Source organism: Oncorhynchus masou, chromosome 28, assembly GCF_036934945.1.
Source record: "Oncorhynchus masou masou isolate Uvic2021 chromosome 28, UVic_Omas_1.1, whole genome shotgun sequence".
In the NCBI taxonomy this organism is placed as follows: domain Eukaryota; kingdom Metazoa; phylum Chordata; class Actinopteri; order Salmoniformes; family Salmonidae; genus Oncorhynchus; species Oncorhynchus masou.
This window is the reverse complement of record NC_088239.1, coordinates 25,627,740-25,647,295: the sequence shown is the minus strand read 5'-3', so window position 1 is coordinate 25,647,295 and position 19,556 is coordinate 25,627,740.

The following is a 19,556-nucleotide window of genomic DNA, read 5'->3' as shown; positions in this document are numbered from 1 at the left end:
TGCTCCAAGATGCCATCGGTGGAGAAGACTTCTAGTCCAACTCAGGAGGCGTGCGCACACCATCCACCGTTTCCAAGTATATTACTCGCTAATGTTCTGTCCCTGGACAATAACTTAGATGAGCTCAAAGCGAGGATCTCGTTCCAGAGAGACATCAGAGACTGTAAAATAGTCTTTCACGGAATCATGGCTCCCTCCGTATATACTGTCCCCATCCATACAGCCAGCTGGGTTCTCTGTACTTCGCAAAGACAGGAATAAATAACTCTCCGGGAAGAAGAAAGGCGATGGTGTATGTTTCATGATTAACTACTTGTGGTGTGATTATTATAACTTACAGGAACTCAAGTCCTTTTGCTCACCTGACCAAGAATACCTCACAATCAAATGCAGACTGTATTACCTCCAAAACAATACACAGCAGTGTATATTACCCCTCAAGTCGATACCACGAAGGCCCTCAAGTAACTACACTGGACTTTGTGCAAACTGGAAACCACATATCCGAGGCTGCATTTACTGTAGCTGGAGACTTTAATAAAGAAAATATGTGACCGACCGTTGTGTTTTTACATTGGAAAAATGTAGAGACTCAGAGACAGAAAATGGTATATCATACACTAGAGTTGAGGAACAATGGGAAAGTAATTCTGCTTTGAACGTTGATAAATTTGTAACCTCACTTTTGAGAAAATGGCCCTGTTATTGTACATCTACTGGAGAGCTCTTCTTTGTCTACAACCATTCAGCATCGTTAAGCTTTAACCCCACCCAGCTCTTTAATTCCAATGAGGCCATGTACTAAACAACCAAAGATTTCAAGACTAAAAGCAGGTTTATACTACTGGTGTGTTCGTAAATTCCACCTGGAGTGCCAGAGTGTGTTCAGAGTGTGCTCTAGGCATTCATAAACTCAGAGCGTTGTCAGATTGGCCGTTCATAAATTCAGAGCATTTCGTTCTGGGAGCATTCAGAGCGCACATTATACGCTCTGGCTGAGCAGCAAGGTTGATCTGAGTGTTCTGACCTAACAACTGCAGTATAGCACCCAAGCTAACTGGCTAATGTTGGCTAGCTTGCTAGCTATTTCCAGACACAAATGAGGGAACAGCTCACTCTCACCATTTTACTTGCCCTAGCAGAGCTTTTTAGGCTGTTTTTACAGTGCCTTGCGAAAGTATTCGGCCCCCTTGAACTTTGCGACCTTTTGCCACATTTCAGGCTTCAAACATAAAGATATAAAACTGTATTTTTTGTGAAGAATCAACAACAAGTGGAACACAATCATGAAGTGGAACGACATTTATTGGATATTTCAAACTTTTTTAACAAATCAAAAACTGAAAAATTGGGAGTGCAAAATTATTCAGCCCCCTTAAGTTAATACTTTGTAGCGACACCTTTTGCTGCGATTACAGCTGTAAATCGCTTGGGGTATGTCTCTATCAGTTTTGCACATCGAGAGACTGAAATTTTTTCCCATTCCTTCTTGCAAAACAGCTCGAGCTCAGTGAGGTTGGATGGAGAGCATTTGTGAACAGCAGTTTTTAGTTCTTTCCACAGATTCTCGATTGGATTCAGGTCTGGACTTTGACTTGGCCATTCTAACACCTGGATATGTTTATTTTTGAACCATTCCATTGAAGATTTTGCTTTATGTTTTGGATCATTGTCTTGTTGGGAGACAAATTTCCGTCCCAGTCTCAGGTCTTTTGCAGACTCCATCAGGTTTTCTTCCAGAATGGTTCTGTATTTGGCTCCATCCATCTTCCCATCAATTTTAACCATCTTCCCTGTCCCTGCTGAAGAAAAGCAGGCCCAAACCATGATGCTGCCACCACCATGTTTGACAGTGGGTATGGTGTGTTCAGGGTGATGGGCTGTGTTGCTTTTACGCCAAACATAACATTTTGCATTGTTGCCAAAAAGTTCAATTTTGGTTTCATCTGACCAGAGCACCTTCTTCCACATGTTTGGTGTGTCTCCCAGGTGGCTTGTGGCAAACTTTAAACAATACTTTTTATGGATATCTTTAAGAAATGGCTTTCTTCTTGCCACTCTTCCATAAAGGCCAGATTTGTGCAATATACGACTGATTGTTGTCCTAGATCTCTGCAGTTCATCCAGAGTGATCATGGGCCTCTTGGCTGCATCTCTGATCAGTCTTCTCCTTGTATGAGCTGAAAGTTTAGAGGGAAGGCCAGGTCTTGGTAGATTTGCAGTGGTCTGATACTCCTTCCATTTCAATATTATCGCTTGCACAGTGCTCCTTGGGATGTTTAAAGCTTGGAAAATCTTTTTGTATCCAAATCCGGCTTTAAACTTCTTCACAACAGTATCTCGGACCTGCCTGGTGTGTTCCTTGTTCTTCATGATGCTCTCTGCGCTTTTAACGGACCTCTGAGACTACCACAGTGCAGGTGCATTTATACGGAGACTTGATTACACACAGGTGGATTGTATTTATCATCATTAGTCATTTAGGTCAACATTGGATCATTCAGAGATCCTCACTGAACTTCTGGAGAGAGTTTGCTGCACTGAAAGTAAAGGGGCTGAATAATTTTGCATGCCCAATTTTTCAGTTTTTGATTTGTTAAAAAAGTTTGAAATATCCAATAAATGTCGTTCCACTTCATGATTGTGTCCCACTTGTTGTTGATTCACAAAAAATACAGTTTTATATCTTTATGTTTGAAGCCTGAAATGTGGCAAAAGGTTGCAAAGTTCAAGGGGGCCGAATACTTTCGCAAGGCACTGTATGTAATCCAGAGCATTGGTGACTGCAACGAGTGCTGCTGATAAGAATTGCATTACCTTTACTGCAAACATTTGCTGACACCGGCCATATTCAATGAGTGTTGAGCGTTTGTAAATTTGTCAGTTATTCATTTAATTTTCCAGAGCAAATTTACTAGCTATGTCTATCGACAGTTTCTATTGAAAGTATTACTTGCATAGTGGAGTCTTTTGTTTAGACATGTAGCTAGCTAGCTAGCTAAACAATGATCCATAATCCCAACTCATGACATTACTACCCCGCATGAATCTGTAGGTAGCTAACCAACCAGGTTCAATGTTAGCTAGCTCGTTGACGTCAGGCTGTAACTAGCAATGAAAATGGCTCTGAGATACAAATACTATTACTAAACAGGTCATACACGTAACATTAGCTAGCAAGCCAGCCAGCTAACATTAGCTAGCTAGCAGTATGCTTTAACTTAACTTGAAATGAAAAGGACTTTCTTGACAAAATTAGAAACATGTAATATCTGAAAATGTAGCTAGCTAGACTATCTTACCTGCATACATGGATGGACGCTTCTCCTTCTCTGTCATGAATGCCATGGCTGCCTTAGTTTACAGATGTAATCTGGAGACAGGTGTTTTATATAACAGACTTCTGTGTATTCTCTGTGGAAATGGAAGTGGACAAGATATTTTAGTAATAACCTCTGAGAACAGCTGCTTTGTGTAAAAGGATTTATGTTGAATTGGAGTGACATAGTGGTTTGAACGGGTTGATCTCTCAGATCCGAAGTGTCAACTGGCAGACCTTAGTGAAGATGGACCTGTCATCAATCAAATGCCTGTTATGACAGACTGCAATCATACAATCAAGCAATCGTTGTTGATATTGAATGGACGGGAAATAATGGCCATAGAGGTGTAAAAAGTAGCTATACGCTTGTGTGAACATGTATTCATGTGTACCAGCATTCGTGTGTGAGAATGAAATAAATGCAGGCAGGAGAGTGTAAGTTAGCCCCAAGTGGTTTCACTGGAGCTCTCTGGCCTCGTGATGAACTGCCTCTGTAGGAGAGCTCCAGTTTAAATATTCTTGTCCACGTAGAGCTGTAGCTCAGCTGTGACTGCAGCCTTGACTAGCTCCGTAGCTGACTTGGCTCTGTGCCAAGTTTTTTTCTCCCGTTGCCCATCCAAGAGATTCACAGCTGTATCCAGTGCCCGTTGAGAGGACAGGTTTATAATAAACAAACAGATTGAGGCCAAGAATGATGTTTGGGTGCCCAGATAAGTAGAACAGGTCATACCACATCAGCACAATAGGGTCGCACTGAGACGTGACCTGGCACCAGACCATACCCAGAAACTGAGGGAGGGGAAAGAATCAGGAAGTCACAGCTATTACGTCTTGAGCTACTTGAGCTCTGGTTGAATATTTAGGCTTGTTGATTGAGAGAATGCAGATGATACCACAGATGATACTGACATTGGTCAGCTCGGCAAGTGCTGGCATCCCAGAGAGAGAATTGGAGAGGGGCTCGTGGGGTAAACTGAGGTTAGAGGTACAGAGGGAGGAGGGAGAATGCCTGAACAATAAGAAAAATGGACAAACTATTTCCATTGCTGTGCTTTATATTTTCTTTATCATCTGTGTATTACAAACACATTTTTTAAAACTTAGTTTCACCCCTCCCCCTTAACATCGAAGGACAATTGCTAATGGATTTGCTAATGCCAGTTTTTAAGGTCTCTGGTGCATTTGATGAGCACTGTCGTGAGACCAGTTCCACAGTAGCTAATGTAGCTCAACAATGGAGTTCTGCAATGTATATTAAAGTAGTGCATTCGTAATCAGTGTTAATGATATTGCTCTTGTGGAGATATTGTCATCCAGAGAATACATTTAATTTAATGGAATGCCTGAAAATTGTCAAAGTTATCAGATGATTAGAATTTCCACAAATAATTGTGAAAATCAGATAATCATAAGTTATTCATTGAACTTTATTTGAAGTATTTTATAGTCTCAAAGTCACTCAGGAAGGAGGTCTTCACCACTGAAAGTTGTCAGTGAAATAATGTTTCAAATCAGGAATGCAGACAAATCTTAATTCCACAGATCAAATATATTTTGATTGTTTTATTTAAACTCACCTGTTTTGTCCTTCGGAGATTCAACCATTTTCATAACTTGAAGGATACACTTCACAATAGAAGAGTATCCTTAATTAACAGCACAGTCTTGAATCCATTAATTGATTTTAAAATAAATAGAACATTGTCTGTACTGTTTTTCAACTGTACTATAATGTTCTTGTTCGGCATTGCCATACAATTTGTACTGAAACAGACTCTCAAAGTATATCATGGAGGAATTGCATATTTTTATTTCATCCGTAGAGATTTTTGTGTTTTACTTGAAAAAAAAGAGTGTGAGAGAGGATTGGTTCCATACTGGTTCGATAGTCACTATTCAGGCATGCTTCTTATTTATCAGGATAGTGGAAGTAGAGTGAGAATGGAAAGCTTTGATAGGAAAATGACTGGCTTCCTGCTTTAAAACCCTCTAGAGTCTAAGCCAGGGGAGGGGGAGTTCGAGGCTAACATATGGCATTTTTTTAAGATGGTCATACCAAGGATCATTTAGCTATTTGATGTGGAATTTAAGACCCCCAAGATATCCAAAGTATATACTGTATATATATATTTAAAAAATGATTTGGCCTTAGAAATGCATTGAGTAACAGATCACTACATGGAACAACGTATGGACCCAAGTGTCCGTCCTATATCTGAGACATATAAGAAAGATTAGGAAACTAATTTAATTACATTTTTTTAGATGTATTTATCCCCTTATTAATCCCCTTATTCACTAAACTATCTCTATATATACTGCACTTCCATAATTCTTTTTTAATTGGTACCGGCGACCTTCAGATGAGTCCTGTGAGGCTTGTGGGTGTCCTAGAGCAAAATGGAGAACGCCATCTTGTTCGTGAAAGTCTGCTCTAAGAGTGGTCATAATAGAGTTGTCATAATATTAGGCCAAACCGTTCGGACGCTACAGAAGTGAGAATAGATGTCTGGATGTCTCACGGTCCGACAAACACCGCACTAGCTCTGCCACCTTTCACCACAGATGCGGAAGGGCGATATCGACGGATGTGGTGGGTTGAGATGCAAACCATGCAACAAACAAAAAAAACACATACATATATCTAGCTTAAACAGATGGATTTTGATGGGGATTTTTGTGTTATGTTTAATTAGATTCCCACGTGGCCATGAAAATGGTAGGCTAAGGGTTCAAAATGACCAGGTGGGGATCAGTTTATCCCAGATGTGTGGATATAAAGTGGGTGGAATGGTCCTTTAATTGAATTATGTTTTGAGATTCAGCTGGATTGGGGGGTCATTACATCTCTGAGGGCTATAGTGATACTGACTGATTGACTCTTATTTAACAAGACAGTAGAGTACTGAATAGAAGAAGAGCACCCAAATGACAAGTGAAGACCACCTGAAAATAGAACAGGCCATTAAATGTTTGAAATGGGTTTTGCACCATCATGATGTTAATTTTTCTGTGTTCCCTGGTGTCATACCAGACGTACAGTATCAAGATGTGCTATCTCTAGTCAGTACAATACTTCAGCTGACCTTTAGACCATCATTAGAAGGTTAATGTCCATTCTAGTATTCTAATTCCTAATTCTATGGTCATACCAAAGTATCATGTTGTTTATCTCTAGCCAGTACAATCTTGTTGACAGGATTCTGCTTCAGCGGCCTCTGTACTGGATGTGAGGCGAAACTCACAACATGTTTATTTTTAGTCTCCGAAGCGCTGATTAAATAAGCAGGGGCAGATTGACTTTGTTGGGTTTGAGGCGTCACACTGGAAAGGTTAGCCACATAAAGCAGACTTTAGTGGAGTAGTCTGACAGAAAAGTGGTCACCTGGTGGCTCAGCTGAAGTGAGGGCCTCTCATCGTTTGATTGGACCCATTGTGTTCTTCTGTGTCTGTGTGAGTAGGATTATAATCACACAGTCTGCACTCTGCCCAGGTCCATATTTCATTTTTGAGAGACAGTGTGATTGTGTAGAAGTGACTGTGAATGTGTAATTTCTCGAGCTTTGCATCAGTATTGATCTGTCATGAAAACTAGTCTGTGGAGACTGGAGAGTCTCAAAATGACCTGACAATCTCAATGGATTTCATAAAAACATATCTGTGTTGTTCTATATAATTTTATTTAATTTCTTGACATAAAGGCATTCCGCCTACAACACTGGTATGTAGGGCTTTGGGACTGATCTATTGATATTCATATGCCGGCATGTGGGAGGCGGAACACTGGCCATCCAGACATGCCGTATGGAGTGAATCTGATATTCCAATATTGTCTGTGCTCCACTACCCAGGAGCCACTGCAAAATGTCCAACAGTGATACACCTCAACACTTATTGATCAAACAGACTGCTACACTAGAATATAGAGAAAGGGTAGGCTATGGGCCCATTTCTTCACCACACAGGTTGAAATTATTTACCTTTCCAAATCATTTTTTTTTTTTTTATTTAACCAGGTAGGCCAGTTGAGAACATGTTCTCATTTACAAAGCAAAGCAGTGCGACACAAACAACAACACAGAGTTACACATGGAATAAACAAAAGTACAGATCGGTAAGCTCCTCAGATAGCTGATGTTTAAAGTTAGTGAGGAGATATAAGTCTCCAACTTCAGCGATTTTTGCAATTCGTACCAGTCATTGGCAGCAGAGAACTGGAAGGAAAGGCGTCCAAAGGAAATGTTGAATTTGGGGATGACCTGTGAGATATACCTGCTGGAGCACATGCTAAGGGTGGGTGTTGTTATGGTGACCAGTGAGCTGAGATAAGGTGGAGCTTTACCTAGCAAAGACTTATAGATGACCTGGAGCCAGTGGGCCTGGCGACGAATATTTAGCGAGGGCCAGCCGGTGAGAGCATACAGGTCGCAGTGGTGGGTGGTATATGGGGCTTTGGTGACAAAACGGATGGCACTGTGATAGACTGCATCCAGTTTGCTGAGTAGAGTGTTGGATGCAATTTTGTAAAATGACATTGCCGAAGTCGAGGATCGGTAGGATAGTCAGTTTTACGAGGGTATGTTTGGCGGCGTGAGTGAAGTATGCTTCGTTGCAAAATAGGAAGCCAATTCTAGATTTCATTCTGGATTGGAGATGTTTAATATGAGTCTGGAAGGAGAGTTTACAGTCTAGCCAGACACCTAGGTATTTGTAGTTGTCCACATATTCTAAGTCAGAACCGTCCAGAGTAGATGCTAGTCGGGCGGGTGGTGCCGGCAGCGATCAGTTGAAAAGCATGCATTTAGATTTACTAGCGTTTAAGAGCAGTTGGAGGCCACGGAAGGAGTGTTGTATGGCATTAAAGCTCGTTTGGAGGTTTGTTAATAACACAGTGTCCAAAGAAGGGACAGATGTATACAGAATGGTATCGTGTGCATAGCGGTTGAACAGGGATTCACTCGCAACAAGAGCGATATCGTTGATATATACAGAGAAAAAAGTTGGCCTGAGAATTGAACACTGTGGTACCCCCATAGAGACTGCCAGAGGTCCGGACCACATGCCCTCCAATTTGACACACTGAACTCTATCTGAGAAGTAGTTGGTGAATCAGGCGATGACCAATCAGACTGTCACAGTACCAACCTTTCAGCATGTAAATAAGATCCATTCCATCTATTCTAAGACAACAGTGTAGGTAAAAAGCTGGCAGTACGGACACATACATCTATCCTTCAGAGATTGGGGGATCCAGAGACGTTGGTATTCTGAGAGAACAGAGCTCCTCTCTTATTTAAAACACTAGATACAAAACTTGAATTTGAGAAGAGATTTCCTACACCCCAACCTGACAGCCCTAAAACTTGATCATAGAACGGTCCAACACCGGTATTGTCTAACTGACAATCCTCAAACACTGCATTTCATTTGTCACTCAAAGAACAGCAGACTGCTGAACACTTGATGTGGACTGACCATCTGCACTAACTCACCACACACACACACACACACACACACACACACACACACACACACACACACACACACACACACACACACACACACACACACACACACACACACACACACACACACACACACAAATTACAATTTCTGCTACCAGACTTTTATTTACTATTGCTAATACTGCTCAATTTAATGGGATATTGAAGTTTTTAGCATGTTAGACCTCATTTTCCACTTACTTTTAGTGTTAAAGCATCATCAGGCTCCTGAGTGGCGCAGTGGTCTAAGGCACTGCATCTCAGTGCTAGAGGCAATCACTACAGACCCTGATTTGATTCCAGGCTGTATCACAACCGGCTGTGATTGGGAGTCCCATAGGGTGGCGCACAATTGGCCCAGCGTTGTTTGGGTTTGGCTGGAGCAGGCCGCCATTGAATATACAAATGTGTTCTTAACTGACTTGCCTAGTTAGATAAAGGAGGGAAAAAAGACAGTTGTTTGGTTCAGGGTTCCATTCCTGAGATTTCTTTGGCTGGCTTAGTTGCATGCATGGCCAATATAGTGGTAGTGGCCAGACTCACCAAAAAATACTTGCTTCAAAACGTTCCCACAAGAAACTCTATAGCCATCTCATGTCTTTGTAGGCTATACACGCAGGTCAATACCAAAACACTTGGCTATTTCCAGTATTACGAGCATAAATGTGTTTAACTCAAAATTGTCTTTACTTCCTGTTTTGCCCTTGTCTTGGATCTAACTTCCACGTCACTACTACATCCGCGCACTGCTAGTCTCATGTAGCCACACCTCCAAATTCCACGGAGCCTGGTTCTCGAGGTTAGCGCAGTGCAGCGCTTTCAAACCCTACACCGCCCAAAATTATTCCATCCAAATCAAAACATGTCTGAGTCAGACAGCTACGAGTCTGAAGAGGATGCATACTTTGCAGAACCATATTTACGAGGCAGAATGTACTGATGAAGAGCTTCGACAGATAGAAGCCAAGACAACACGGGGATAAATGGCAACAGGTGATCCAGCAGACCAGCGGCAAGGCCCAGAGAGAGAATCACGGAACTGGTGGTGTAAATGTGAAAAAATCTAAGAAAAATGCAAGGCAATGCTGACTGAAATTGAGTGTCAGTGCTGTTTCCGATGGGACTTGAAAATGCCAACACATGAAGATCTAAATTTGTCTGCCGAAGACAGTAATAACGTCGGTCACACAACAACATTCTGTGTGACAGATCATGCTAATTTCCCAGCCCTTATCAACCCAGGAGTAATTGAAACGTTTTTCCATGTCCCTAAGATCAACTGACAAGAAGAGACCACGTCTAGCGGGGACGAACAGGCAGCTGTCCATAGAGTAAGTAAACACTTGGAATTGAAGTTATTAATAATGTATGCATATCAATTTGAATGCTTTATCTGTTTTCCTTCTTGATATTTTTTCACGTTTCCATAGTCGAAATTGTCTTGTTGCGTTTCACATTGTGATGGAAGGGGAACTTTAGGGAGAAGCTTGGAAAAGGTAACAGACAGATAACGCCCGTCCTGCGTCGTTGAGGCCATCTGTAGAACGTCTCCTTCACCTTCAGGAGTATACGTTGGATTCAAGTAGTCTGTGGAGGCACACCTGCTTCTCTGAAACAGTTGATTCTCAAGAATGTATAAAGACTGAACACGCAATGACATCAGGTTTTACTAAACGACATGTCTTTGACTATATAACCGCGTATAACTGGCCATGAGTATGTGAACAACTTTAAAAAGTTACTTGTTCTTCAACATGTTCCCGAATTAAGAAAGCTTGTTTTTATGACACATACACATGTTCCCGAATAAAGACAAGCCTCTGCAAATATGTGTTGAAGACAATCAATTTGTATTAAAGGTTCTAAAAGTAAACACACATACAAATAATTGAAAAAAATCCCCCTTGAATGAGTAAATGAACATATAAACATATTCTACCCTACTTTTTTAGCAATCCAACTGCCTATGTAGCTTCTTCTTCCACATCTAGGCAATCCATATGCTTATCCCGATCCCGGTCCTAGCTAGTGAAGTGCTGCTTGTTTTCCTTATCTGTCTTTACCTATTTGTAGCCACGCACTCTGTTGACTAGAGAGATGACATGCCTACTCCAGAGCAGCAGACTTGTTGCAGAACTTGAGCAGAACAACACTGGCAGCGTACTTCGGCTGAAGTAGTAGTTTTCTTCAAAAGTACAACTGTGGATGTTTGCAGTAAAATATATACATACTTTTTTTTACAGGCCCCACAAAAACATGATCATCTTTAGGATTTTATGTGGAGACGTTTTGAAGCACCATTTTGGGTGAGTCTGGCCACTGCCAATATATGTCAACTAAGCCAGCCAAAGAAATCTCAGGAATAGAAGTTTGACCAAAACAAATGTCTGGATGATACTAAAAGTGGAAAATTAGGTATAACATGCTAATATCCCCTTAAAGACTTGCACCTCAATCCCGTATTCCCTGATATAGTACATGTGTAAATATTGTACTATATTGTGCCTTCCTTTATTATACTTATGCTAAAATGTTTATACTATTCAACTGAGCAATTTACTTTATATTTATATTCTTATCTTTATTCATTTCTTATTGCATTGTCGAGAAGGAACCTGCTAGAAAGCATTTTGTATCCCATAGATACGACTAATACAACTCGAAACTGAAAATGAATTGAAACTGAACATGAAAGACTGAATTCAAATTCAAAATCTAACATCAATTTCCATAGAGCCTTTTAAGTATTATTCATGAAGCCTAAAAATATGTTCTATTTGTGTTGCTTTTATCCTCATTGTTCTAAAGGGCCATTTCATTTCACACCAAAGCTGAACTTTATCCCTCGCTTCCTCTCCTTCATCTCCTTTCATAAATAAGCTCCAGAGAGAGTCATTAATTACAGGAGAAAGTCGTTACATGTCTTCTGCATACTGAATGATGGAGTTCTGTGGAAGCTCGTGTGTTAGTTGTTAATACATTCATTACCGGGCGTCAATCTGGCCTTCATCAGGATAGAGGATAGACCAAGGATAGAGCTGCCTAATCAGTCCTTTCCTGTTGATGCCCAGTGACAATACTTCTTTCATGAACGTGTTGGCTCTGTCACATCACAACCTACACAAACAGATCAATTGGCCTGGTCTTAATTGGCATGGTGCTCTTTAGGACACTTTGTTACTCCAGGAGAAACACACATTGGAATCAAATATCACCTTTGAAGAAGAGGAGGAAGAAAGAGACAGAAAATCCACTGGGCACAGAAGTCAATTCCAACGTCTATTCCACGTTGGTTCAACATAATTTAATATAAATTATGTGGAAACAATGTTGATTCAACCAGTGTGCCCAGTGGGTGGTGACTTGTTACAAAATGTTGAACAAATGTGTACGGAACTTTATAAAAACTACATGGAGCTGTGAAGCTCAGTTTGAAAGCCTGACAAATGAACATGGCTTGTAAAGTGTTTTCTATAGTGTAACAATGACAGCCATATACAGTATATAATCTCCCAGCTCTCAGTCTCACATCAGAATAATAAATTCATCCATGTTTCTCAAATGGCAAATTTTGAAGCTGTTCCAAATGCCACATTTGAAAGTTTTAAGGTTAAGTTTAGGCATTAGCTCTGAATTTTTAAGGTTCGGGTCAAGTTCTGGTATTAACTCCAAATTCTTGAACTGTCCATTAGCATTTGAGCACAGTGGGAATATTTCTATTATTCTACCATCTCATTGTGAGCTGGATTTTACAGACAGATAAATAAAGATCTGGAAAGAGAAAAGTCTCAGCTATGGCCAGAGTTCCCCACAATCCACAGAGAGATGGGGAATAGTAAACACTAAGCTGCCTGCAGCCCTGTCATAAATATCATTGGCTTTGAGATGATGAGAGCATCCAAACAATCCTCTTGTACTCTGTTAGGCGAGTTGGGGTGTGAGTGTGTGTGTGTGTGTGTGTGTGTGTGTGTGTGTGTGTGTGTGTGTGTGTGTGTGTGTGTGTGTGTGTGTATGCGCGTGAGTTTGTTTGTCTCATATTAATTTGATGCAAATCCACAAGTTCAGCCTTCGGTAAAGATAGATTATAGGGTACCTACTTAATGCTGGAGTATGAATCATATAATTAAAAACAACTATAGAAACAAACATACAAACAGCAGCAGAAGACTCTCTTCAAATTAACAACACTTTTAAATGTTCTCATAGGTAAATGCATCTAGGTTGCCGATCTGAACAAAATATCTACTCCTAGGTAACCAGACGCAGGAAAATACAATTACTGAGAGGATATTGTGTGTTGATATCCACAATATAATATGGCTTTGAAACACTAAAATATATTTTTTAACTAGAGGAGATGTCATAGCAATTCACTGCAGCAAATTAATCTTGTTTTGGTAATGGAGAAAAATCTTTATTATGAGTGTTTTAACTGAAAAACACATGTCAACACCAGCGTACTGTAGGACAAGCTCTACGCAGTTGCAGTGTTAAACAGTTAATTACATTCAACTGTTCAAATATTGCCAATGTTGATCACCACTCCAGATCAAAACAAACTTCATTATTTAAATTCACAGTGTGAATGAGTGTACAGATTTTGGTAGTAATTCTGTTTCTTTGGAACAGTGTAACCATCCATCCCTCCGATTCCGTATTTCAAATTGTGTCACTGGCCATGTCCGAAATCTGTCACTGGCCGTGCTAACGGCATGGTTTAGAAGGACTAGAAAATATATCTGTTCCAACAGTAAAATTAGCTACAGGGTTACTTGCTTGCTGTTGAGTGACATCATATTTAACATTAGCCTCGTAGAGGTCCTTTTATGGAGAACAAAACTACTTACATTTCAAATCAAATCAAATTGCATTGGTCACATGTGCTGAATACAACAGGTGTAGTAGACCTTACAGTGAAATGCTTGCTTACAAGCCCTTAACCAACAATGCAGTTTTAAGAAAATCACCTAAAAAAATAAGAAATAAAGGTAACAACCTCCGCAGAAGCTTTGTTATTCATCATCTTTCAAGGTGTTTTGTTGTTTACCTGAAGAGATCTAGCTAGCTATCAAAACACACAGCCCCCCTCTTCCAATGCATTGTGGCTGTGAAATTACAAAAGTGTTCAGCAAATTCCACTGGATGAAAAGCCTAAAGTATACTAGATTTGTGAAAATTCACGTACTAGAAAACATTCTATTTTCGAATGACTGAGAATGAGTCATCATTGTGTTGTTTCCCACTATTCGTTGATTTCGATAGCACATCACCATATCTAATTGAACAGCAGCTGTCAAATCTGAAATGAGTCTGACACCCAGGCATTTAAAGTATACTACATTTTCACATACTTTTAAACGTAATTATTTTGCATACTCAAATGGCCTACTATTTAGGATGTATATATGGGTATTCGGACACGGCTAATGTTTATCATTTAACCTCTGTATTTGTAAGGTTAGTAGAGTTCATTAAAGTGCCAACTGTTCCTATTGCATTCATCTCAATTCTGATTGACTAAAGTACGCATTGTTTACATTTCTTGAGTAAAACAATGTCATCTAAACATTGATTTGTTTTTGTCTGCTTGCTGCAACACAGACCAATTCCAGGCAAATGAACCAGCTACTCATAAACACATTTGGAAGCAGATAGTATTTATGGCGATTATTTTAGGGTTGGTATGCATTACAGATGGTTAGCTGTAGAGCAGTAGGTTAATACGATTATTGTGCTGAAGGGTGAATGCAGAAGTGGGAACATTCCTGCTCAAGTTAAGCGTTATCGCCTGGCTTTAACTCACCCCTCCAAGACATTCCTGTTACTAAAGCAACAGCAGCAGCAGGAAACGGAAATGGTTTGATAACTCTCTTGCTTTGTCAAGTTTCTGCTCCAAAACAGCCAGGCTGACATTTGGACAAAGATTGCTGATATAACACTGTGGTTCACATTTATTTCACCTCTTCTACCTCTCCTTTTGAAAAAATGTTACGTAGCTGAATAATCGCGGCTAGTGCCTGAATGTGTTCAACACTGTTTTTATTGTGGGGCAGAGATAAAATCAAATCAAATTGTATTGGTCACATGCGCCGAATACAACAGGTTGACCTTACAGTGAAATGCTTACTTATGAGCCCCTAAACAACAATGCAGTTAAAAAATACAGTTAAGAATAAGAAATAAAAGTAACAAGTAATTAAAGAGCAGCAGTAAAGTAACAATAGTGAGACTATATACAGGGGGGTAACTGTACAGAGTCAATTTGAGGGGCACCGGTTAGTAGAAGTAATATGTACATGTAGGTAGAGTTATTAAAGTGACTATGCAAATTTGATAACATCAGAGAGTAGCAGCAGTGTAAAAGAGGGGGGGCAATGCAAACAGTCTGGGTAGCCATTTGATTAGCTGTTCAGGAGTCTTATGGCTTGAGAGTAGAAGCTGTTTAGAATCCTCTTGGACCTAGACTTGACACTCCGGTACCACTTGCCATGGAGTGATGTACTGGGCCTTCCACTGTAGTGCCTTGCGGTCCGAGGCTGAGCAGTTTCCATAACAGACAGTGATGCAACCAGTCAGTATGCTCTCAGTGGTGCAGCTGTAGAACCTTTTGAGGATCTGAGTACCCATGCCAAATCTTTTAAGTCTCCTGAGGGGGAATAGGTTTTGTCGTGCCCTCTTCACGACTGTCTTGGTGTGCTTGGACCATGTTAGTTTGTTGATTATGTGGACACCAAGGAACTTGAAGCTCTCAACCTGCTCCACTACAGCCCCGTCGATGAGAATAGGGGTGTGCTTGGTCTTCTTTTTCCTGTAGTCCACAATCATCTCCTTTGTCTTGATCACGTTAAGGGAGAGCTTGTTTTCCTGCTACCACACGGCCAGAACTCTGACCTCCTCCCTATAGGCTGTCTCGTCGTTGTCGGTGATGAGGCCTACCACTGTTGTGTCATCGGCAAACTTAATGATGGTGTTGGAGTCATGCCTTGCCGTGCAGTCATGAGTGAACAAGGAGTACATGAGGGGACTAAGCATGCACTCCTGAGGGGCCCCTGTGTTGAAGATGTTGTGATATCAGTGGTACATGCCTTGTTAGGATTTGGAAGTGTATGGTAGTTACTCAAGTGCAAATCTGATTCCTCTTGTCCTTTTACATAACCATAGATTTCTATCTCAATCATACCCTTAAGGGAAAAACCACATGAATTTCACGTGATCACATGTGATTTTATGTGAAGTTAATGTGAAAACCTAAAACTACATATGACAAAGTTTGAAAATCCAGGATCAAATGTCTTTGAGAATTGCATTGATATTACTTCAATTTAAACAGTCATGAACCTCTGCAGGTTGTGTCTAGTTCCTGGTTTATTCCACGAACATTGTGCCATGGTACCCCGGATTACTTGGAAGTCAACCTTACTTGAGATTTGATCTCACAACCTCTTTGCAAGGTCCCTGAAGTTCCTCCACCACCAGGTCTGTGGACATAATGGCTATACCTATAATGCCAATAATTATTTTCTTCACTTTGCCTAAAGTATGTACAATAACTTGAAGGTGTAATTTCTACAAAACGACAGTATGCTGCTGTATTCTGATTTCAATTAGCATAAAAAACATTGTATTATTTTGTACCATTTACACACAGTTTTTCCTAATCCCACAACATTCCTCTCTTGCTATGTGAAGCTGAAGACATGGGAGGATTTGGTGGTTTTATGCCTGAGGAGCTGCACAGCAATTTATGTTCAATTAAATTAGTCATGTTGAAAATTATAATTAGTCATGTGAAGAAAAATAAAGACGCTGATTTGCTATGTCAGATTTGAGCTTTTTCCAAACCTATGAAGCGGTGAAGTCCTTTAATATTGACATAATTGTTGATAGGATGTCAGGCACACTTAGGTTAACATCAGAGGTGATTATATGTCTGTATGTGTTTGTCTGCTTCCTATCCTTATGGTGTATAAGTAGAATCAATTTGTATCTAAAGTGAGTGAATGTCTTAGACTTTAAACCAGTCCTCTTACGTGAGTAGGTATTACAGTGTGAAATTCACTAGTTAAAGGTAGAAAATTCCAGAGCAATAAAACAGGCCACTACCCTTCATGAACCAGCTATGACAATTTAAGAGTTCTGGGTACCCATGGAGGTTGCTTCTTGGTTCTACTTGGGAACATCCAGAAACTTCTCAAATGTCCCTGTCTGTCCTGTCTGTCTGTCCACCAATCACAGCTGATTAATCTACCTGTACACTACTGTACATTAGCAGGTAATTAGGCCAGTCATCGACTGCAGCATATTTGATTTGAAACTGAGAGCATGAAAACAGTAATAAAGGAGGGAGAAATGTTTTTGAATTACATACTTTGTGTGACAGGTGGGAATTTTTTGTTGTTGTTTTGAATGATATTTTGCATGACATCAACGCTGTCTGATTTAGCCATATCCTCATCCTTCTCACCATACAGTTTTTCCATAGCCTTTAATTATGCATCAGGCAGCAGACGTGAATATACCTTTGCTGAAAGATTCATACACGGTAGGGCAGCCATCAAATATTGAGGAGCCTTCATTTGTGCTTTGTGCATTACAAACACCACACTCTTAGAAAGAAAAGGTGCTATCTAGAACCTAAACAGATCATTCGGCTGTCCCTATAGGAGAACCTTTTGGAGAGCTCTTTTAGGTTTCAGGTAGAACCCTTTTGGGTTCCATGTAGAACCATTTTCACAGAGGGTTCTACATTGAACCCGCAAGGGTTCTACCTGGAATTAAAAAGTGTTCTCCTATGGGGGCAGCCGAAGAACCCTTTTGGAACCCTTTTATCTAAGAGTGTACTGTGGAAATGCCATGGATGGGAGTAACGAGGATTAGGTCTAGTAAAGAATAGTTTTTTTCATGTTATAGAGCCTATGCAATGTACATTTTGTGACGTATACAAGGTTGAACACTGTGAACATCCAATATAATTGCTCAGATTGCTCAAAGTCTAGATCAGAACATGCAAATGGTACTTTGCATAAGCCACGAAAAATTCCCCCGTGAAACAAGGAATCTTTTCTCTTTCCTACAGCTGAATTGATAACCTAGCGAAACTGGGATTCAAGATGATCCTGAAACAATCACACAGCCTTCTGGTCAACGTGATAATTAGAACGAGAGAGGTAGCAGCAAGGACACTATGACAAGTGTGCTAAATCATGAGGGATATATTTACAGGGTTGCTAATGTGAACAAAATATCCTCGAATTCCCCTTAATGTCAGGCTTCAACCTGTGATTGCACATTAGTTTGAATGATTGGCGCTCTCTGGCAGCTGTAATTACCAAAGTGTCTTCAGCCAATCGAAGGGCAAAGCACGCAGTCTCAATTAGTATGCTCGGTTTTATCAGCCTCACTCCAAACACACTTCAATGGCACAGAGAAGGAAGTCTGTCCCAGCAAAACACAGCTGGTGGGTATGTCCTGTCCTTGAAACAGCACTGAAGGGAAGTCATTACAAAAAGCTGAAAAGAGCAGTCGTCTTTGAAGTCAGAGATGCTCTTTGAAGCGATGACAGAGTGTTACTCTTGATGTGTGTTGCGCAAAGGAATAGTAGAAGCCTTTTGATTTGGAAAATCAGAAAACATCTGGCAGTCTCCCATGAAAGTTGGCTTTTTGGTCGTAGAGGTTGATAGCTGACAGCTTTTGATAAGTAATTCAACGTAATTTGTTATTTTTGTCATCAATGTTTTTTTCCATTAATGCAGAATCTAGTTTGAGCCTTAACCTTTTAGATGTTAAGTCCCCTGTATGGGGGATTTTTAGGGGTTCTGGACCGGTTCCTACTGACATTTTGTTGTACAAAGCGCTCTGTGAACATCGTAGGGTCCAGTGCCTTATAGTACCAGAAAGCTCCATCTGCATGTTCTCCACTCCCACTGTCTCAGTGGAGCTGACTTGAAGTGTCAGGTTTCAGAGCAGACATATTCACAGGGAGTGACGTGTCACATTTTCTGGCCTATCCAGACAAAGGAAGGATTTCCTGTGCCTGTGAAACTCACAGCTGTGCTTGCAATAGTGCATATGAAACGGGGGAGTCGAACAGATGCCACAATAGTAGTTTCATCTCACTGTGATATTCTCAGACAGATTTAGAGCTCTCAACATGAAAAAAATACTACATAATTTCATAGAATTGAAACAAGACCACTTTGTCTTGGTCACAGACGGACGGAATCACGTTGTGCTTAAAGCTGAAATTGTAACGGGTCTTCACACATTTGAATGGTGTCTCTGCACCGCTCAGTGAACATTTAGGAGAACACTCTCTATAGTCAGTCAAATGAAATATTTCAAATATTGTTATGTTACTAAGTATGAATGTATTTATTTTAGGGTTAAATCTTATAGTATGTCATTTATTATTTGACTAGACTAGTGTCTTGTCCAGGTTTTGTACATCAAGCTGCCTCACGCAACTGAAACAGGAAATAGGCTCCTGCCCTATGAGCCATTCCCGGCTTGTACAAACCAAGGCTTGTACAAGGCTACTTACTTACTTATTTACCAACTTACTTATATTTAGAAATCATTTCAGTCAGTTCAAGCCCAATTACCCCACTTTCGTTGAATAAGATAAATATAATCTATGATTTTTCATATTTTATAATATTTGTACTATGTACCTCAAAGGTGAATACAATCCAGCAATTTATAACTATTTTTACCATAAATGTGAGTTCCAG